The following is a 23,224-nucleotide window of genomic DNA, read 5'->3' as shown; positions in this document are numbered from 1 at the left end:
TGGTAACCACGGCAGTGTTGGATCAAGGGTTGGACTTGATGATCTCGGAGGTCCTTTCCAACCTGGCTGATTCTATCATTCTATGATTCAGGCTGGTCTGCTGTCTCCTCTCCTGGCTCAGTACAATCAGTCATTCCCAGCTCCCCTTCTGTGCAGCCCCAGACCTGACATGGCCCAGGCAAGCACAGTGCACACACAATACACAATTTATAAAGTGTGTTCACAGATCTACGTACAGAGATAAGGATGCTAGGATAAGCCCATCTTTTAGATAAGTCTCATGTAACATTTGCATGGATAGGCACCTTGGAATGGAGGGAAGAGATTGTTGTGGGTTTTGAGTAAATAGGGACTATAGCAACGTACAGGACAGACATCAACCTTTAATAAGAAAGGGGAAACAAACATTTGAAAATGTCATTGTTCTTATCTCAGAAGTCCATTTAAATAGCTAACAACAAATAGGGGACTGATGCTTTTGCAAGTGGGTAACAACAGAGCAAAGTTACAGCTGGGTTGTAGCTGACATTTGTCCATACATATACGTATAAACTCTGTAAAAGCATAAATAACGTTTGATCTCAGGTTATTGCTTTTTTCCTCCACTCTTCCCTTGCTACTTTTTCCTTTCAGACAAACCACTTTGGGATTTTGTCGTCATCTGTAGCCTAATATTTATTACCTATGTACTACAAGACATTAATAAAGTAGAGTCATTCAGGCTGGTAAATGAAATAAAAATAATAGAAACACAGAAAGAAGAACTCCAGAAAATCCATGTGTTTTTATCAGGTATTTCAGATCAAAGCAAAGAATTTTTAAACTGCTGTTTCAGCATCCACTTAGATCCTTGAAAAATTATTTCAGAGCACAGCACAGAAAGAACAAAAACTGGTCCCGTGGAGCACTGTACCTTTCTTTATCCAACTAATAAGACAGTCATTGAAGATAGCTTTAGAGGATTGAAGAAGATCAACCAGGCTCTGTACACCACTTAACTCCAGACTGCTTTGCTTTCTGAAACATTGAAACTGAAGACACAAAACCAAACAAGCGTCAAATGGAAACTCTATCAAAAGGAAAGAGATGAGGAAAAAAGTACTGTATCTGATTTAGATAAGCCAAACATTTTGATTTTTAGGGCATTCCAAAAACCCTCAATAATTCAGAGAAAGTTGAATTAAATAACGGCTGGTTTGGTTAATCAACAGCTTATGGCAGACTAGGCTCTTGGAAACCTCTCTCTCCCTCTCCTCATTAGAGGAACAGCTGTGTGTATATATTTTTAATTTCTTTTGTCTAATTTGCCAATCTAAAATCAAACACCTTTGATTTTTCTACTTTTACACAAATCCAAATATATAAACCATGTGTTTACTTTCTCCCTCTCTCCCCTCTCCCCTTCCCTTTGTATACACACATGTATATGTACACACACACACACTCTTAAGCAAGATTTCATTATTTATTGTGTTCAAATGCAACAAGTAAAGAAGACCCCCAGGTAGTGGTCCCTTGCTCCTCTTGCCTGCAGATAACTTGGGATGCTCCCTGCATTAAAAAGTGACCCACAACTCCCCCTCTCCCAGTGACTGGCCCCAGCTCATCACAACTTATCTAGGACTCTACCTCTTCTAATATTTGTGGGTATCCTGAATATTGAAGCCTTTCATGCCTGCTATTATTCTAAGGGATGTAAAAGAATAATCATTAATTCATCAGCAGTCACAGAAAAGGAGCTGATGTAGCAGTTATTTTTCTTCAAGGCTCTGTTTCCTTTTGGGTGCTAATCTATAAAATATTTAAAATTATTTGAAAGCACACCTCTGATCACAGCAAATGGTATCCAACTGAAACCTCTGTCACACCAGAATCTGAAGTATAAATATAAAATATAAACCACAGTGTCTGATTTGGCTAAGAGCTAAAAAACTACAATCCTGAAATTGGGGAAGAGCTTGTTGCATTAAACTGGGCAAGGCTAAACCCATGGAACAGTAGAGGCAAATGTGGCACAGAATTAAAATTCTTCTGTCACTCCTCATAAAACTCCTGTTCTTACCACAGTTAGAATCTTCAGCTGGAGAAGATTTCTTTGGTGTTGTAAGCACTGGTTAAGTAGTGGAATATACAGGCTGTCTTCATAAATAATTAATCTTTATAACTCTTTTCTCCATTATTATGTGGGAAAAGACTAAGCTGAGTCCTCTCACTGTGATTCCATTACAGGACTGTTCAAATTAAGAACTTTTTATAATATTTAGTTCCATTTGTCGTCAGTAATCTTCACTTTTCTTTACACACGTTTGATTTTTCGGAGCATGCTCTGCCGTGGTCTTATTGCTCACAAACAGCAGTTTGATTATGATTATAAGTCATATAAAAGTAGATTATGCAAGTCATCCTAACCACATGTTAGGATCCTTTATATGATCTCAATCCAGTTCGATTTATGATCTTCAGTGGAATTAAGCAATGTATTTTAAAAACGTTCTGAACTTTCAAGGCAGTTAGTTGTGTAATTTTACCTTTAATGTCATAAGCCAGACTTTAAATGGTATCTACATTTGGGAAGAACTGGTACCTAATAATAGCTGCTTAATAAACTCAACTGCTAATGAAAATTGCACCCATGTCTCCTCCCCCAGCTGCATTTTGAATGTTCTTGAAAACATGACCTCAGAATCCAGCTGCAAAAAGCTCAGAAGGCCTTATTTTCCAGAAACACAGTAAAATATGTCTTTTGTAACTGGAAAGCTTGACAGACAGACTGCTGGATGGTATTAAGCTTTGGTTCCCACCTCTGCAAAGCCAGACCAGCCCTCTACACACAGTGAATTATACATTTTATCATCTGTCAAGATGAAAACTCTTACATTTTTACAACAAAAGTTTACAAAATTTGCAGTAAAATTTTACCATAGAACTGTTAGAATATTACATGTTTATGTCTGGTTTTTCATATACATTAATGTAGACTGGGCATGTGACTGACAAAAAGTTGGAAAAAATTATTATATAAACCAGTAGTAAAGAGGGATTTGTGTTAAGGATGATCATGTCTGAAATGCTGCACTATCTGAGCACAGCACTGATTTTTATCCTGTTTCTACCTCTGCCTATGAGCTGGAGGAGGACTAAGAGGTACTGCAAGTACTTTATGCTCCATGTTATTAAGAGTTATTTATCTAGCTCTTGAATATCTGGGGTTTTCCAGCCTGCTGGTCATAGTATATACTTATGCATCTCCAGCTGGGGAAATCCAAACATGAATTAAATATGAGCTGGGCAATTTTGAGCGGTGCTCTGAGACTTTGTGTCAGGGGAACATTACTTTAAAAGAAGCAGATTGCTGGGTATCCGGGACAGAAAGGTAAAGAATATGGAAAGTGGTGAGGAATTTGATGAACAATTTTGGTCAGGCATTAAAAACATCTAGCTACCAGCAGTATAGCTATGGAATCTGAACCAGTCACTAAATTGCACCTGAGTCTCCTATGACAGCTACCAGTCACACCCCCAATATGGTTTAAAACATAAGCAAAAGATTAAAACGATGGAGAGAAATCCTGTTTCTCACACAAACACAAAGGAAACAGAAGCTCAGCATCTCCAGGTTCTTGCATGGAGCATGATGACTTTGACAGTGACTTTGAACAGTGATTTAAAGCACATCTTTTTCATTTTCTTTCCTTCATGAAGAAGAAGTTTCTCCCTCTCTCCCATGTCCCATGAAAATCAAATAAATATGACCTAAATATACTTAAAAGGATTTGCATCCCAAAGACAAGAAAAGTTTAGTCAGCTCAACCTGACAGGCTCATTTACTCACATTCAGTGAAGACAGCTGTGAATTTCAACAGAAATTTATACTGGTTGGTTAGTTAAGGCAGAAGCCAGAGAAGGTCTGTGCTTTGTGGACCAAACAACTGTGAAACAACATTTCTAAGGAAGGAAATGATCGTAAATGCCACAGAAACAAGTAATTTATAAAAATAGCGGTTGAAAAAATGTATTTCTAGGAGGATTTCAGGTTACGCGTTTTATGCTTACAGGCATTTTGTGCTGAAGATCTCCATCTCTCACTAACTCTTCCCATACTCATTTTCCAGGTTAAAAAATATTGCCAAATAGGCAATAGGACCTACACACATTACTTCTTGTAGCAACTACAGAGGCTCAGACTGAGTAGTTTCATTAGTTTTGCAGACAAATAAATGAAATCTCCTGGATAAATGGGACATGAACACAAGCACACAGGCTTTCAGACATCCTCAGTCCTTTCACTCTCTCTCAACAGAGATTCATGTCCCTTTGTTATCCCATTGTTACATAGTTGGTAGGCTAATCCTCTTCCCAAGAGACACATAAGACAGACCAGCCATTTCCTAATTGCTCTACATGAATGTGACATCATGAGAGACTTTTCTGGAATATAGTTTCCATTTTTTTCTGAAGTCATGGGACAGTTCTTCTGCTCTGTCTCTTCCTCTTAGTAGGACATCTTTCACAAGTATGAGCAACCTAAGGAAGCTGTAAGGTGACAAAGGACACTTCTCACTTCCAAAATTGTCTCTCTTGCATGATGACAGAACTCTTTCTTTCTTAACATATGTCTTACCTTTAGGCCACTGATATACATTTGTTATACCTGACATTTTCAATCATTTTCTTCATCCTGATCTCCATGATTTGATCTCTGTCTCTCAGGACAACTCCGGGGGATACCATCTTGACCAGATGGGAATAGAAAAAGCTGTTGTTTTCAAAATGGCTGAAAAAAAACCAGAAATCTGTGTGGGATGTGGGTATCTTTGACCTGTGCCTTCCTTGTAAGTGCCTTGGTTCTTTGTGATTATCTGCCAATTCACCACAAAGAAAAGGAAAGCAAGAACAAGAATAAGCCTGAAAAGGTTTTCTGTAGCGAGCATTTCACATCTCAAACTCCTTCATGAAAACTGGTGTCATCTGTGAATATGGAAAACAAGGCATAGAATAGCAATTTGCCTTGGCCAAGGAGAAAATTTCTGAATAACTTCTAAGTCTTCTCTATCCAAATCCATGGTCTAGAATGAATATCAAAGGACTTCCTAGAGAGAGAGAAGGAGAGAGGGAAAGAGAGAAAGAAGAGAAAGGGAGAAAGAAAGAGAGAGAAAGAGAGAGAGAAGGAAAGAAAGAGAGAAAGAGAAAGAAAGAAAGAAAGAAAGAAAGAAAGAAAGAAAGAAAGAAAGAAAGAAAGAAAGAAAGAAAGAAAGAAAGAAAGAAAGAAAGAAAGAAGGAGAAAGAAAGAGAAAAAAAGAAAGAAAGAATTATTGAGATAAAACAATCACTTTTGTGAAGTAAAAATCCAGAGAAGGCTGGAGAAAGATGGATTAGTATATTGTCATGTTCTAATTGCATATACCTAATTCCTAAATCTTGGTTTGCGAAGCCTAGCCATGATTAATTGCATACCTTGTGCTCACTAAAGGTGTGAAGGATCTTCAACATCATAAGATTTTTTTTTATTATCACAAGTGGCATGTACCTCGAGTAGAATCCTCTTTGCTCACTATAGATGTAATATGTAATCATGGACTTTTTTCTATCTCTTTTTTCCTCCAGAAACAAACATTTCCTCTTTCAACCTACTGTCACTAACACGGCCTCAGAAGATACTATTACATTGACTTCAGGGAATTAGTATCGGTCAACACCATCTCTATTCCCTCCAGCTATAATTTATTTAGCATTTTATTATCGAGCAGGACTCTACCCTAGCAAAGCATGCCACTGATGTGAAATGTGGGAGATGATTGGTACATGGAAAGAATATAAGCACATTTTGTCAGCTTCATCTATACTGCCAGTAGAAAGAGCATGGGCTGTGAAGGTGACTAGCCAGCTTAGAAAGACTTTTAGTAAGCTTGTAGGGAAGATACCTTTTTCCAGCATAATTGCAATGCTGTAGGAGACAAGGAAGTTGATGGCAAGTAAAACTGCCCTCTGTCTTCCAACAAGTTGGTCCTGCTGTCAATGGGGTTAGGTAATGAACTGATTAAGTTCATTTATAAACAGCAAACCCTCAGTGCTGCTGGTTTCCTAAAGAACTGGTCCTAAGTCAGCAAAATAAAACACTTGTAAACTGAGAAAAAAGTTTTTGCTACAGAACATATCCAGTGCCTGGAGCAAAGTCATGAGCACTTGAAAAAGATGAGCAGCCAGCTAATTCCTGCTTAGAGGGGCAATCAGCCTGTCCAATGATACTCCATTCATCCATATTTTATATCGAAGAGTACATCTCAGCAGAACTCAGGCCAGAAATGGCAGGACCCTTCCCCAGCCTACGGCCAGCTTTGTTTGCATTCACTGAATTTCAACAAAGTATCCCTGTTTATAACTTGAATTGGCTGCTTATATTTCCATTCCAAAAAAGCTGAATAAGAGGTGACAGGTGCCTTTACCCTGAGTTCATGTTAGATGCACAGTATGCATTGAACAGAAAATTTCAATATTTCCAGATGGAATATTTCCAGATGACACGGTGACAAGACCTTCAGCAGGAGGTGGAGGTGTACGCAGTTTTTATTGTAATGTCCTTTTACACAGTGTATGCCAGGTAGGTTGGCATTATTTCAAACTGGGAGCAAACCCCTACAGTTGTCAGCGCTAACTTGTACGAACTGACATACCCTGCTCAGTATGTTTGCCCTCATGGAGAAACATTAAAGACTGACACTAGTACTCATTTGTACCAGGAAGAAAAGTAATCATCCTGAATATCTTTTACAAATCACGTCCAAGGAAAAGCATGCATTTACTTCATAAGCAGCACCTTGACAGCACTTTGCTAAACAGATTTCTTTCTGTGATATGTTATTAATTATACACCAGTGTCAAAGTTGGGTTTTTTTTCCTTTTACTACTATGGAATTACATTTCAAGCTTGTGACATGGGGTAGTCAAGGAAACAAATCTTTATAAGACCTTTGCTAGTACAAGGTTGAGAATGATAATAAGAGCAAATCATTCTTCAAGTGAAATGCCATAGAGCATAATATCAAAATCCTCAGACAAAACACTATAGCCCCACAATGTTATCTTTAATAAAATTATACTCTTTGTAAATCAAGAAGAGAAGTCAGATTCTGCTGTAGGCCATTTTTTAATCAGAAACAAGTGTTGTTTACTAAAAATGATAAATTCTATAATTTAACACTGATGGACAAATTAGATCAGGTCAGTAATTCTGACTTGAGGCAATACATCATTTATCAGAGAAAAAGATGCTGCTTATTTCCATATCTCTGCTTTGCAGAATAGATCTTTTAAAGTGTTATAGGCACAGAAGATGCATTGGTAGCACATCCGTTTATCCATTTCCTCTGATCTATCATAAAAAGAAGAAAATGCCAAGCTTGAACATCACACTATGAATTATATTCCTGTAGTTTTATTTTATGAACAGGTCCACAGCAATCAGAAAAATGCATTCAATAAGTAAACCTTTGTACACCTAAGTTTTATCCTCCTCCTCTTACAACTCTTTTAGTAAAGGGGCAAAGTGGCTTATAAAAATTCTGGCTGACAGATAAATCTCTTTCCTGAAAAAATACCTTTATTGCTTTGTCTTTCCCTTGGTGTGTCTTCTTGAAATCCATTCCCAACTCTAACTGATTTCTCCCCTGCATTCAAGACAGGTTTTATATCCTTTATATCTCGGAATACCCTTCCTTGTTTTTGGACTTGCATCTTGGAAACATGTTGACAAGGTATATACAAGCACATTGAAGTGCCCAATAAAATATTTTCTTATTCCTCTCTTCTTTATTTTCTGTGTCTTCCCTCTGACACCTTCATTCTCCATGAAAGCATTCGAGAGCAATTGTCTGAAGTGACTTGCTGGTCGTGTGTTATGAAGATTTCACTACTACCTTCTCTAAATTTGCTGGATTGTCTTAAAATTGTTTCCTTCCTAGCCATATTTTAAGTCTTGCTGCCTCTATACAACTCTTAATTATTGCAGAACAAGTGTATGGAAAAATATATCTCTTTATTTTGGAAAATTATTTCACATGACTACAGATTTTTTCAGTGGTCTTAAATTAACTAAATTCTCACTTTTGACTATTTTTCCCCAATGTACCATAGAATAATCTGGCATAAGAAGGATTAGAAAAGACTTGATTTAATTATATGCTCTGTCTGAGAAAATACAATTCAATTAAGGAAGATGTGATTATTAAATTTAAAATGCATTAGCATGCATCAATCAGCTATATGAGCTTTAAATTAATAAATAGTTCTTTCACAGTTACCCAACTACTAGACAGAGAATCAGAATTAAAACCTCTAATAAAATTAGCCCAAGTCTCTCAATGCATTTTTAAAGCATAATTTACTGAATGGATCTTTATACACCAACTGTAGTAATTTCAATGAAGTTTGTTCCAATATTGGGTGATGTTAACATTCTGTTTTGTCACAAAGTCCAGTTTTCTGTGTTCGGGACTAGTTGAAGAGGACACAATACAGCACTGGCATGTTTCTGTCTCAAATTACCTGATACTTTATGTTTTCTATCAAAACTTCTGGTACTTTCCTGTTTAAATATTTTAGCTATTTTTATTTCAAATTTCTAGTGCGAATACAGAGAGATGTCAAAGAATTCAGTGAATATATAGACAAAGGATGCCTAATAAAGTAAAACTTTAATTTCTATAACTGATGCCAGAAAAGTAGACTAAAGGCTACCAGAAATGTTTGTTACCAATTATTAAATCTATCTTACTAAAATAGATTTAATTTCTTCTCATAGGGTGCAGCCATTCAATACTCAGTTCAGGATGCTAATGAGGGGTGGTGTCTCAGTGAGGAATTCAGTTGTGTTAGATCTCCAAAAACAGCCTAGTAAGAAGATGTGAAGAATTTAAAATATGGCCATGTCAACCTGCTGTGCTAAGATTTGCCACATGTAAAGCTCAAGCAATCTGACTTTACGGGGTTGACATAAGGAGAAAGCTGAGCAAGCAAAACTCTCCCCTAGAGATTCCCCAGGGGCAGTGATTCCCCTCTGTCCTTGTCTGGAATACTGGGACAAGCCCACCCTGAAACCAGGAGAGACCCACGTCAGCATGTTGGAGAAAGCACAACTTTTGCTCCTCAGGCTGAATGTCTCTGCTTACTCAGTCCTTTTTTTTTTTTTTTTCCCAGTTACATATTCTTCCTAAAGTGCACTAGGGAGGGAAGTAGACTGTAGGCAGGAGAGATGCCAACAATCTCGCACGATGCTCTGCGCCAGGGAAAGCAGCTGTGCCTTCTTCCCTTCCCAGGGTAACTGGAGAATTATCTCTCCATTAGATGTTTCCCCAGTAGCTGTTCTGCTCCTCTGTGAATTTTCATACCGTTATATCAATGTATCTTCATCTCAGCATTCCCAGTTACAGTGACGCAAGAGCTCAGTAAATACAACATCAAGGGAAGAAATTTCATTTGAGCAAGGCTTATTTTACTCCTTGGTGACACATGTAATTGGCTTTATCTGCTGCAATGAGATTTTTCATAAACCCTCACTACATGGTCTTGCTCAGCTTTCCACTGCCCAACTTCCAGGAATTTTTCTTTTGGCTAAATAGCCAGAGATGAACAATAAAGATTGAGAATATATTCCATGAGGAAGAAGAAATACAGGCCAGAAGCCCTTTTGGAAGAGAGTGCTAAAGAAACATGAATCTGCCTACTTTTTCCAACATTTTAACTACATATACTCTTTCTTAAGCTGATTTAACACAATTCTAAAGGCTTACAGATTAGAATGAGGAATTTGAATGGTAATTCCCCCACAGGTGCTAATGCCAGTTAGCTTTATTGTCTCTAAGAGAGTTCCCCATAGACTGCTGAAACACAGGAGTCATTCATACAATTATTGGTCAGAGAGTCTTCCTATACTACCAGGAAGACAGAATAGAAAGTAAGAAGAGAGCTGATAACCAGACATGTGGCTTTAGGTGGCGAATTTGGGCTCTGTGGAATCCTCATCCATTTGCTCTGGGGAAGAGAAGCTGCTTGGTTTAGCTGTAGTCATGCAAAGCAAAGTCCTGTCTGTGGAACTGGTGAGCTATACCAGCCAGGTATCAACCTAGGCAACAAAAAGGGGATTCAAAGGCAAAAATAAAGTATTCTTATTTGCCGTATAATCAAGGTGTCAAGGATGAAACCAATACAGTCACCAAGATGTATGAAAAGAGACTTTCTAGCTGCCTATATGCCAGCACTAAGAATCTAGTAATAAACTAGCAGATTTAAAAGCAGTCTGTATGCACTGGTGCCAGGTAATGACTTCAGCTCATGCAAAAGACTTTTGCAACTAGGATGGTTGACTGAGCTTGTTTGGGATAGATCAAGTGGATTGCAGAGCTTGGGAACAGCACTGTATTTTGCCTGGCAACTCTAAAATAGTAGTCTTGAATATTCCTCAATTATTAATAGGCACCAGAGACAGATCACATGCCAGTCTGTGCCTGCAACAGGCCACGTAACACTGCAATGACTTGTGCAGTGTTTATATCTCTATAAACAACTATTTGTAGCACATGGGAGGAAAAATTCTGTCATCTTTGGCATTAGCAACCTATGCTGATGGTCACTTACAGCCAGTATAGAGCTCTTCAGAAGTGGTTAAAAAAATTGTAGTAACAATTTCCTGATCATGAAAATGCTGCATTAAACATGAAGGAATCCTCTCCTCACCTTCATTATGATAAGTGCAGGGACTCATCTTTCAACTGAGTTGTAGTTTAAGGGAAAGAGATCATGCATTTATTACATTTGGTATACAGAATAAATTCCCAGCCACTGATAGATGTTTACAATGCAAAACAGTGAATCTTGCAAATCTGATAATTATTTTGAGCCAAACTATCTGGGAGAAAAGATTTTAAATCCTTATCAATCACTCTTCACATTGCTTTGCCAAAAAATATCTCACATTTAGGAATAAAAGACTAGAAACTTACTATTAAAAAACTTTAGGAAAAGAGGAAAAAATTGCTGCATAAAAAACAAGCTGTGCAAGTAGCAAGTGGAAAGAAGAAATGATAGCAGTCAATACCAGTTATAAGATCTGAAATATAAAGAATGGGTAAAGGAAGGAAAAATATACAGGAAAATAATTTGGAGGAATTAGGTATAATAATGCAGCTGTAGTTCATATAACTAGAAAAAATTTCAACAATGACTTTGATATTTTACCTGCTAGGTTCAGGAAAATAAGATAGTTCTATATCACAAGATAATAAAATATTTTCTAAAATATTTTGACTGAGTAAGGATGGTAGGAAACAAAGACTACTTGAAATGGATGGTTTTTACTTAGAAGCTCCTTAGAAAAACAGTTTCAGGTTTTGAAATGACCCTATCAAACATGCATTTGAGGTTTTAATATGTATTACTAAGAAATCTGAGAACCATGGCAAATTTCCAAAAGATTGAAAGAAAACTAGCATGTCATTGTATAAAAAAATGAAAATTCAATGAGCAGTGAACTACAGGTCTTATCTCTTTTATTTTTTTCCTAAATGCTTCCTTCTTGACCACCTAATAGATTTTTAACAAAGTTAATAAAATGAAGCTGTAGTCAAAACTTAAGACAAAATTTCTGCTTCATGTCTCCTACTTTCAGCTTATTAATTAAGTATAAGGAATTAGCTAGTCCCCAGGCTCCTCTCTATTCCAATAATAGATAGAAACACTTCTGCAATGTGACTGTCATCTTAAAACATGAGCATAACATGAGCATAAACATCATTTGGAAACATCTCTTCCACTGACTAGGGAGTAGACAAGCATTGTCTTACTTGTAGATGGTGAGATGAGTTTAAGTTATGAGACATGAACACCAGGCTCCTGTGACTGCAATGATACTCTGCCATTCAAAGGTATGGATCTCTATGTTCACTCTGGATATCTATGTTTCCTCTTTCTGTCCTACAAGAGAAATACACTTCTTAAGAAAAAAAAAAAAAAAAAGAAGAGAAATTTCAGAAATTTAAGTAGAGCAGAAAGTCCAATTCATTAAAAAGTTGTGCCATGAAATTTTATTTTCTTGAAAAAAATGTATCAAACTGGGAAGAACAGCAAAACAATTATTAAAACCAAGTCAAGAGTCATTACTTAAGTATGCAGAGCTTTTCTCAAGGGTGTGAAGATACTTCCTATTCTAAATACGGCTTTCATGTTTACTGTGCTCTATTTACTCTGCAGAATAAGTGTACAGCTACCCAGCACTAGGGCATTTACAATGAGAGTCTCAGAGGGTTTTCTTTCTACGTACGCTGTCTAAACACTGTAGTCATGTTCCAGGCATGATTCTCTAAGTTTAATGTCAATAAGTGCTTGGTAACATGCTGGGGTGAGAGAACATTGTCTTCTACAGATGTCAGTATGAGTAGCGTCCCTAAACATACTCCGTTTAACAGTGTACAAAGTCTGGTATTTTGCTCTTTCCCGGCCTAGCTGTTCTTGTTGCTGCAACAGTGCTTTTTAAAACAAACAATTCCTTTACTAAGACCTGATGGCTATAAAAGCTTTGATTATAGACTTAACCTGAAGTAAACAAAGGCTTTGCACAACCTGAAGGGTGTCTTCATGTCTTAAAGCCCGTGGTTCTTAAATCAAAATCTAATGAGCTCTAAGGGCTTAGATCATCCTCTCTTCAACTGTTGGAGAAAATATCAGAGGAAGGTCATTTCTACAAAGATCCCCTTTAAAATTTTCTAAGCCTCTGCACCTGCTCTCATCTTGGCTTGCAATCCTCCTTCTACCAAATACAGTAAAGCCAGCTCAGCTTTGTAGCAGCATATTGGGTTTTGAAGAGAGTTGCTGTATTCCTATGCTGTGTGATGAGTTTGCAATGTGTCCAAACATCTTTTCCCATCCCACTCAGACTGTCTTCCCTCCTCCTGCATCAACAACAGATGCCCTAAGTAATTCTGCAAAGATTTCCAGTACTGCAGGATGGCAAGCTCTTGCTCACGATGTCAAAATTTGCTAACACAGCTAAGAGAGACCAAGATTCCTGACACTATCTTCTAAATGATTGACTTTTTAGGACTTTCTACTGTGCCATTACACTATCAAGTGAGTTCCAAGCAATTATTCTCCTAAAGAAGAAGAGTGACAAGGTCAGGTTTAATAGTGTCAATGTAGGTTTCATAGTATAAATTCAATAGTTATTTTTAAACATAACCTTGCATCCATAGAATTCAATAGCAAAATTCTGAGGGGGCAGATGTAGGAACATAAATCAACTTTCAGATGCAACTTTTTTGTGTTGAAAATCACTCGTTAATTGGATTAGAATATTTCCTTTAATGAGATCCACGACTTTCTATTCAAATCAGAAAGCTCCACCTCACACATCTCCTTCTGGAGTATGAAATGCTTTTATTGGCATATAGCTGTTCAAGAAAATAATAGTTGAGGTGTTCGTGGCAGGGGTTTGCTGATTTTTCTTTTTTTTTTTTCTTCCCTTTTTTTTTTGGGCATACATTTTGTTTGTACAGCCTGGAAAAGCCTGAAAATCCTTGTAAAGTTACACCACTTCTTATGGAGAGGAAACACTGGGGTTTTTTCACATTCCCCCTAGATTAGAAGTGTATGCTGTATATTTGTCCTAGTAAAGCATAGAGTCACCTGTGAGGAAGAAAGCTGAAGGTTGAGCATGAGGTGCACAAGAAAAATGGCCTCAGTAGGTGCCCAGTTACAAACAGGACCAGTTTTTGTCCTGCAGAGGATGATGTGGGTACAAAGGTAGAGAAATCATGCTTACAGTGGACTGAGGAGAGAACGTTTTGAGTCCAGACAGAGGGGTTGAATCCAAGGAGTCTTCAGATGATTGACAGCCTTAATGGAAGCAGGTTGGTGGATGAAAAATGATGACTAGAAAAAGAAGAGGAATGGTTTCTCCATTTGTCAGTGGGAGATCTGGTCTCACACTGGAAGAGTGCAATGGGTTGTGAAGTAACAGGACTTGATAGTAGAAATGAAGAAGGAGCAGAATGGTGGTATAAACTACAGTCTTTACAGTAAAACAGGACCTTGGAGAGTAAGCTGTTTTCATGGATTTTCTACTAGAAACCCTGAAATACAGTCAAACACATGGAACAAATGAAAGGTGCCAGTAGGAAGGGAAAAGGCATTTTTGATATCTTCTACTTCAATGTGTTTAATAACTATGTAGCTGAGTACTGCACAGCTTGGCTCTGGCAGCCAGGGTTCTTTAATACCATAATAGACAAGAAAACTGACAATTTTGTGGAAAGCATTAACATTGCAAATGTAGAGATTAGGAAGCTGGCAACTTTGATAGAGGTTGTATCAATCATTCATATTATTGTTGCACTCAAACTTTTCTGCCTTGAATCCCTGGGTACAGTACAAAGAATTAAAATTCAGCAGTACAAATATTTAAGCATGAGCCAAGTTAAACAGAGGGAGATCTTAAATCAAAACCTTCTCAGCAGGACATTGTCATACCAGAAGAGAGTTTTTAACTGCAAAGTAAAATCTCTAAACCTAAGTGCATTTATACTAGCAATTAAGGATAACCAATGGGCAATATCAGAGATACTAAGGTATAGTTTATTATATCATGCACTGCATATGAAATTCTGGATTATATTAAACTGGGATGCCAAGAATTTTGAAGGAACATAGATTTTTTTATCAGGGAAAAGATATGAAAACTCAGTACAAGCAAGGGTGGAAGATGTATCTCAGACATGGCACTTAAAGAAACTTTAAAGGCAAAATTTTATACATGATCGAGCTGTGGTTTTGACAATTCTATAAAGCTAAGCATATAACAAGTCCCTGAAGTGATCAGAGTCGCAATAATTTTCTAGCATCCAGTGGATGCAGACAGAGTAGAAAGTCTAGGAACATAGCTGTTAAAATATCACAAGCATCTGTCAATCCTGTCTTGTCTGCTGTGTCCATTGACAGCAGAATTGCTTTTCCTCTCCCTGCTAAGGTATGTTATAGCTATCTCTAATTATATTTGCTGTAGGAAGACAGATGGTCTTACTTTTCAAAAATATATATTTCCCTTATTATATCACAGTTGGGGAATCTGCTGGTGGAAGGAAGCATTTGTATGCAAAGCAGTGTGAATGGGATCCATTCCTAAATAAAATCCCTTATGACAATAGTAACTAAAAGGAGGCCTTACCCTTCTGAGCTAGGAAAAACCTTGAACACACTTTGAAACTTGCCAGAGCCCTCCCCATTAAGCTCAACATATGCTAACTCTCTCCCAGTTAATCAGTAGATAGTGCCATCCATTCTCATTAGACTAAATCAGTTCCCTGGGAGATATCCCAATAAACTGATGATCTCAATTAAACTCCTTCCAATTAATTTGCACTTCATGAGGATTTTAGTGTTACCTCACCTAAATCCAGTCTAAGACTTCTGCTATCCTGTGCGACTTCCCCAGCAACTTTCCTATAAATAGAGGCTAAAGAATGTATTCCATAGAAGGGATCTATCTTACGGAAATGCTAGTTTTCAAAGCATTTCCTAATATTTCAAAGTGTGGGTGTTGAACAGCAAAGTGCTTAACTAGATCTGAAGAACCACAGCCTCACTCACCAGTTCCTAAGTGTGGTTGTCCTATTGCCTCCAGGGACTCCAGACTTATTTCTCCCAGGTATCTTCCACCTTCCCCCATCTCCATCAAATCTCCTTTCCAGAGCAGATCTCTCCAGCTGCTGTGTGCGCACAGAGAAAAACTGCAACTTACTCAGTACTTTTCAACTAGACGGGGCTGTACTTAGGGCTCTGTTAAAAGTGTTACATACAAAACCTTTTACTGAGTGATTACTCATGAGTAACTGTCAGCAGTGATCTAGTTTTAGAGCTGAAACTCAGACACCTGTTTTGCCATAAAGAAGAATGAAAAATGTCCAAGACGGAAAAGGACATTTGCCAACCCCCCAACTCTTAAATTTGTTTTTCAACTACATCTCCCCTAAAAAAAATTTGTTTATTATTTTTTAATGAGCAAGTGTAGAAGCCAAGTAATTCAAAAGAGTAAGCAATCAGGTGTCTACAAGCTTAATTTCTTCATCATAATTGAAAACACATCTTACATTTGCACTATCGGAAAAAAAAAAGAGAGGATAATTTGGACATATTTTTACGAAAACCAAAATAAAAGTCAGATGAATCTTATATTTCACTTGTCAAGTTAACATGAACTTGTAAGTGGGAAAATACATTGAGTACAGAACAACAAAGGCTACCAAGAAGGCTTATGACTCAGGCCAGTAGTTACAATATCCTCCATTTCCTGTAGCAGCTGTCTTCTGCCTCTCTTCAAGCAAGTGTATAATGATTCAGACATTAGTCATGGCCTGAATGTATATCCAGCTACCACTGAGGTGCTCTTACTAATGTTCCTTATACCTTATACCTGGATCCTGCTGCATTCAGCTATACACCAGAAATGTATCTGAGATAGACATGGCTTTCAGGCACACAATATATCATTTTCTCATGAAGAAGGACAGAATGGACCAGTGAGGTGATAGATTTGGAACAATATAGATTAGTCCATGTTTGGAATCGGATAGACTTGGAAGGGTAGATACGAAAGTAATTGGGGAAAAAAATTATTGCATGACACACAAACAATCATCAAAATTACCATTTTCATAGCTTTCAGTCATCATTCCTGGGAAATAGCAACACTGAAAGCAAAATTAGCAAAAGCTGAAGTCTTGCTGTCTAGAAAAGGTTTGAAGTTTGCTGGCTCAGGAACGAGGCACAAACACAGGAAACAGAAGATGATGTGGAGGACAAGCATGTGGCCTAGAAGGACATGGGACAGTAGTCAATACATTTCTCAAGAAACCTTTTGCCCCTACTACTACTTGTAGTACCAGGATCAGAAAGCCTTATGCATCAACTCCCTCCACAGGTTCCTTTCTCCTCCTCTCTCTGCCCTTCATCTCTTTTCCCTCTCAGGAGGCCCTGGCCTTCACCTCCTCCATCTTCCTTATGCTGTCCCAGGAGTTTGGAAAGGCAGGAAGGAGGCCAACGGGGTTCTTGTGGGAAATGGTAGGGATTTTCAGCTACACAGTAGTGAGGAGAGTTGAAATCCCATACTCCAGAGGAATGGGAGAAAGAGGGTAGAAGCCTGAGACTCTTGTATAGATCCCCCCTGAGCACCTCCTTGTCTGTTTCTACCCCATCATCTACAATCATTCCAAAATCCCAATATGACCGACCTCAGATGCTTGGTCCAGTTTTGACACTCAGATATGAGGCTGGCCTTAAATTCCCAAAGGGAAAGGAGGAATGAAAAGACTGGCTTGATGATGGCTCTCCTCTCTTATTTCCCCAGCTCCCTTTTCAACAGTATTTGTTTCTATCCTCCCTGAAAATACTCTGGCTGGGAGAAACAATGTGTTATCCTTTCAGCCTGGGAGGAGAAGACACCAATAGAAAAACAGATACACAGACACTTTCACAGGAGAATAAAACTGATGAGATGTGTGGTAGAAGAGGGTGGCAAAGTTAGATGACTGACCAGGGATGATGATAAATGCCCAAAATTTTAAGCTACCTTTAAGTTCTATGTCTGAGACACATCATGTGTCAGGGAAAAAAAAAGAGCAGAGAAGCACACATGAGAACATAAACTTGTATAAGATATAGATGTTCCTTAGCAAACGCATCTTTTGGTCTTAGTGTAAGACTGGAATTCAATGAACTAATTTATAGATGAAATTACATTAGCTGATTAAACATGATCTTTAAACACTAAAATCTATGACTCAGTGAATTTTGCATATCCTTCATCCAAAAATAAAATACACATTGTTCACATTGTTCAAATATTTCCTTATACCTAAAGCATTTCTTAATAAATGGGCTAAAATTGCCCTTTTATTTTGTTGTAGTTTACCAGAGAATAGAAACATCAGTTCAACAGCCTTGTGATTTTTCTGTCCTTACAGGAAGAGCTTTGCTGCAGAAAATATTATAGAATTTTTTCCTGAAATTATCCCCTCAGGCCACCACTAATGTAAACCTAATAGATAAATTGTTCACTTTTAGGATGCACCACATGAGAAAGAAATAAGTAGTTACTATGAATTTCAGTAACATGAATAAAGCTTTTTTGGGAAATCTTTGCAACATCATTTTAACTGCTCAATTTTAAAGTACCAGTAGGATAAGCAAACAAAAGGACATTCCATTACCAGAGAAAAAATTTTATAAGAAATATTAAATTACAGAAAAGAAAATCCCAGTAGTATATTGATTTCCACAGGGGTTTACACTTCATTAGGTGTGCAGATAATTACCAAGGTATTGTGGACTGTTTTCAGAAGCCTTTGATTCCCATCATTTTACATTTGCCACATTATCTGTTGTTTGTAGAATTACACAGATCAGAATTATTTTTTACAATGCTACTAAGCAGTATAATAAACTTTTGAATGACCTTGGAGACTCTAAGCTTGTCCACTCATTACTAAAGTGGCTCATTCCATCAAGGACTGGGAAGATGTTCACAGCTATTTTGGTACCAGATATGTCTCAAGGGCTGAGAATTTCTACAAAGAAATAGAAGCACTCAAATACTCTGTGTGGGAAAATACACCACACAAAAGCCTCGTGTACATCTTAAGCTCCGCAATGATGATTAAAGGGGTTTGAAGGCAAGAGTAAATAGAGCTTTATGCAGGCTCTTTGCACCTGCATGAACATTACTTTAATTGCTCAGGCTTCTTTACTTTTCCCCTTGCAGACAGAACCTAGAGATAAGCTTCTACTGCAAATCAGCTGGAGTAAAACAGTCTGCAACAACTGCAGAAGGAAGTGAGCCCGTGAATATGTTCATTTTACTTTACAGGCATGAACAGTCCATTATTACACCCAATTATTCCTATTTCTTCTCCAACCAGAGACTAAGAAAACGTGAAAATTAAAGCCTTCAAGTTGGCAGTGCACGTACTTAACCAAAACGGGATGTCAGGCAGACGACTGCTGGATCCAAGAGCAATGTCATGGCCTTGGTTTTTCAGGTTGTCTTCAACAGCTAAAAACAAAACTTCTCTAAAATAAAAAAAAGAAGGGGAGAGACACGGTATGACACAGACGTGACACAAGGACACACATGACACAATTATACATCTTGGTAAACTGGTTAAGTCCAGATTTGTATCTTCATACTCACTATTTCTAAATTGTCTGCACCAGAAATGTGTGATTTCCTTTGTAGTGCTTATGGCAACCAGAACAAAGGCATTGAAGTTGTCATTGTTATAAACTTGCTGCACCTTAAACAAAAGTGCCATGTAGAAAAGGTACAGAAGACAAGTGGTTAAATTTAAATTATTGTATAACTGATAATACTGGTTATAAATCATTATTTTTCTCTTGTTAAGAGATGTTGAAAGGTCAGAAATAAAATGTAAGTATAAGTGGTCCATTTTGTCAACAAAGAAAAATGAGATTTGATCTCAGGCCTGTGAGCATCTAGAGATGAACTGTAAAAAGTAGTAGATCAGTACAAATGAGAGCATTCCCTGACAGTAGTGAGATACTCAGGGCCATGGGGTTACAAGGTGATGGCAACAATCCACAGAAGGATTTCCAAGCAATGACTGACAGCATGTCAGAAACCCAGCACTAACCTCACACATGTCCTGAGAAATTCATAACTAGTTATTACCACTCATGGTTTTGAGTTATAATAGATACTTCTATTAAAATAGTAGCTTAAAATTATTCTGTATATTATCATAGAATCCCAGAATAGTTTGGACTGGAAGGGACCTTTAAAGGTCATCTAGTCCAACCAGCCTGCAATGAGCAGGGACACCTTCAGCTAGATCAGGTTGCTCAGAGCTCCATTCAACCTGTCCTTGAATGTTTCCAGGGATGGGGTATCCATCACCTCTCTGGGCAACCTGTGCCAGTGTTTCACCTTCCTCATAGTAAAAAATTTCTTCCTTATGTCTAATCTGAATCCACTCTCTTTTAGTTTAAAACCATTATCCCTTGTCCCACTGCAATAGGCCCTGCTAAAATGGCTGTCCAGCACATTTCTTATTAAGCCTCCTCTAATTACTGAAAGGCTGCAATAAGTATCCCCCGGGCATTCTCTTATCCAGGCAGCATAACACCAACTCTCAGCCTTTTCTTACAGGACAGGTGTTCCAGCCTTCTTGATGACCTCAGAGCTGGATGCAGCACTCTAGGTGAGGTCTCACAAGTGCAGTGTAGAAGGGCAGAATCACTTCTCCCAACCTGCTATTCAAGCTCTTTCTGATGCAGCCCAGGATGTGGTTGGCTTTCTGGGCGGCAAGCACACATTGCCAGGTCATGTCCAGCTTTTCATCCACCAGTATTCCAAAGAAGAACAGAAAAGAAGCATCACTGTGCCATAGTAAAAGTCAAGTGGTGTATCCGTAAGGTGATGATTGTATGCAACTTAGGTTTCTCCATCTCAAAAAAGATATAGAATAGAAAAAAAAAACAGTGAAAAGCAACAGGATGAGAACACTGTGGGGCGTGTTCCATGCAAAGTGCAAATACACAAACAGGACTCTTCAGCTTGTTGAAGAAGTGGCAGAGAGGAGGATCTCAGGGAATGCACGTGAAATTGATTAGAAAAGCAAGGAACAAGAAAAAAGAAATTATTTCTCATCAGAATCAATAAAAGAACCAAAGATCATCACATGGCAGGGGCAAGTGATAGATTCAAAACAAAATAGGGGAGGCACTTACCCACATAGCACCTAATCAAAGCTCTTCCTGCCACAGGATACTATGGATGTTCAAATCAAATCTGTATTAAGAAAGTGATAAGAAAACACTACTTTGTTATAATATCACCTATAAGTAAGGAATTCCTTGAATTGCAAATTCCGAGAGGCTGGGGGATATTCTGGGAAATTATGACCCTGCGCTTGGTTTATTCTTGTACACTATTCTGGGCACCTCTGATCTCAGTCAGACAGTAGGCTAGATGTACCCCTGCCTTGAGCAGTACAATTCTTTCGTTGTTCAGACCTTCTGTAGCAAAATAGTTTGGAAAATGTAAGCTGATGCAACCTATAGGCCAGAAGGATAAACCATGAAAACACAACAAATCTGAGAGAGGAACAGCCTGTATTTCATTCCTTCCTGGTTAGATTGCTTACCAGGACATTTTTATATCCATCTCCTGCAGCTTTTCTGAACCCACCCTTTTCTACATAGCCCATTAGCAAATTGCAGTTCCATTCATACTGAGGGGCTCAGCAGTAAGTTAGGAGCTACCCACAGCTATTCACAAGGTGGAAACTCATAAGTAAATGTGTCAGTAAAGGTTCATCAGCGCTTGGATATGATTTAGGAACATCCTAGACAGACAGACACCCACCTTGCTTTCTAGAGGAGTGGATAACTTTAACTTGGTGGAGACAGAGAATAAAAGCCTAGAATGCCTTTTCTAAGACTGGTAGAAAGGTTTTGGTTAAAATCCTTTATAGTGGAAAATTATCCAGTCTGATGATTGATCTCCAAAATTATGGATTTGGATTTTTTTCTTAAACAGTGTCAGATTTTTAAGGACAAACCAGCTTTTCATGTAGAAAGCGATTGAAAGGTGTTTGGTTTGTAACTGCAGACTCAACTGAACACTCTGTGTCAGAAACAGCACCAAAGTGTCTCAGGGATTTGCTATTTGGGTCCTTGTCTGGCTGACTTCTCTGCACCATCTGCCCCGAATGAACAACAGTTCCCATGAGATACAGCAGTGATTCAGAGCAAAAAATAGTCTACAGAATACATCAGCAGCCCTGGGATCCCATTTCACAAAGCAGAAACATGCAGGAGCTGTCTACACTGCAGTTTTCTGGAGGAAACACTTCTGAAATGGCATTTTTGGCCAAAAACAGGGAGTTCACCTCTCTCATTCACCCTTCATTTTTACAGCAGAAGTCCTGAATCTCTGGAAGCCTAAATGATTTGTCAGTGCTAGCAGGCTATTCTTTAAAACCCTGGATGCAGAGATTGGTGAAAGTCAGTGACAGGTTTAGAAAGAGTTAGGAGTGTATCTAGTAAGATTTCTCCACGGTGACTAAGAGTCATATCACCAAAGTTTTTTAGAGCAGAAGTCATGTTTCTATGAAGCTTTAATACTATTACATCTTGTTTTAATGCAACATGAATTCATAAAAGTCAACAGTTTTTAATCTGGAAACATCTAACTCAACATGCTCAGCCAAAAGTTTTTGTTTAAGGCATTATTCTTCTCCCTACCATCAGGTCCTAAATATTACAATTGCTGTTTCCAAACACTGCCCTTCCATATCATTAGTTAGCATCTAGGTATTAAGTAGCAAATGGAATTCAGTCCACTGGGGTTTGTCACAGTGCAGTTTAAAGCAGAAGTAGCTGAAGTATCATTCTTCAGTAGTTGTGTAAGTCCTTGTATGAGCAATAAAAGGTGCCACTCTCTTTATGAGGCAAGCTAAATGCTATTAAAATGATGAATGAACTAGTTCCATTTTATTTGTTCAGCCTTTCCCAGTGCTATTCCCACAATCCAATTTAAATCACCAACTTGTATTCTACATAAGTTCCTATGCTCTTGAAATGCACAGATGCCTGCAAAAAAAGCTCTTCAAAATGGCAATAAAGGTTTATTTTCTTTTCCAGTGAACAAACAGTTAAAGAATTGAAGTTGAGCTGAAATACACAATCAAGATTAATCCCCATGTTCAGAGACAGCTCTTAAGAGAATTTTCCAGGTAGTTTACAAGACCATCCCGCTTTGCAATGAACTGCTGCTAGTTATCCACGGGAAGCTGAATCTCAGGCTGATCAGTCCCTCTGGACTCCAATACAGAACAATAATATCCAGATCAAAAGCATCTTGATTAAATAACCTAATTAAAAGGTACACACAACTAGTGTTGTAGAAGATTTTTTTCCTCCTGCGAGGATGAAAAAATCTCCAAAGTTACCTTATTTTCAAAATTAAGGGTAAACATTTGCTTCCAGTGACATGTTTATGACCTATTAATTAGTTCCTACAAGGATAGCTGAAATCCCAACCCTGCTTTAACACGGTTCAAGGAGATAAAATTACCTTCAGCCAAACATCCCGAAACATAAACTGCAAAAGAAATCAAACACAACTCACTGGAGTTTGACTGGGTGATCAAATACAAATCTCCAA

At 38.0% G+C, this 23,224-nt stretch overlaps 1 protein-coding gene across 5 annotated transcripts in view; it reads left to right on the top strand.

Moving 5' to 3' along the window:
- The window catches only part of BEGAIN (brain enriched guanylate kinase associated), a 161,263-nt gene that overhangs the window by 107,703 nt on the left and 30,336 nt on the right, over window positions 1-23,224 (top strand). The gene's annotated exons all lie outside the window — the stretch shown is intronic.

The sequence above is a fragment of the Chiroxiphia lanceolata genome, chromosome 6 (assembly GCF_009829145.1).
Source record: "Chiroxiphia lanceolata isolate bChiLan1 chromosome 6, bChiLan1.pri, whole genome shotgun sequence".
Lineage (NCBI taxonomy): Eukaryota > Metazoa > Chordata > Aves > Passeriformes > Pipridae > Chiroxiphia > Chiroxiphia lanceolata.
Note: the sequence above shows the minus strand (reverse complement) of the source record. Positions and strands in the feature narration are given on the sequence as shown.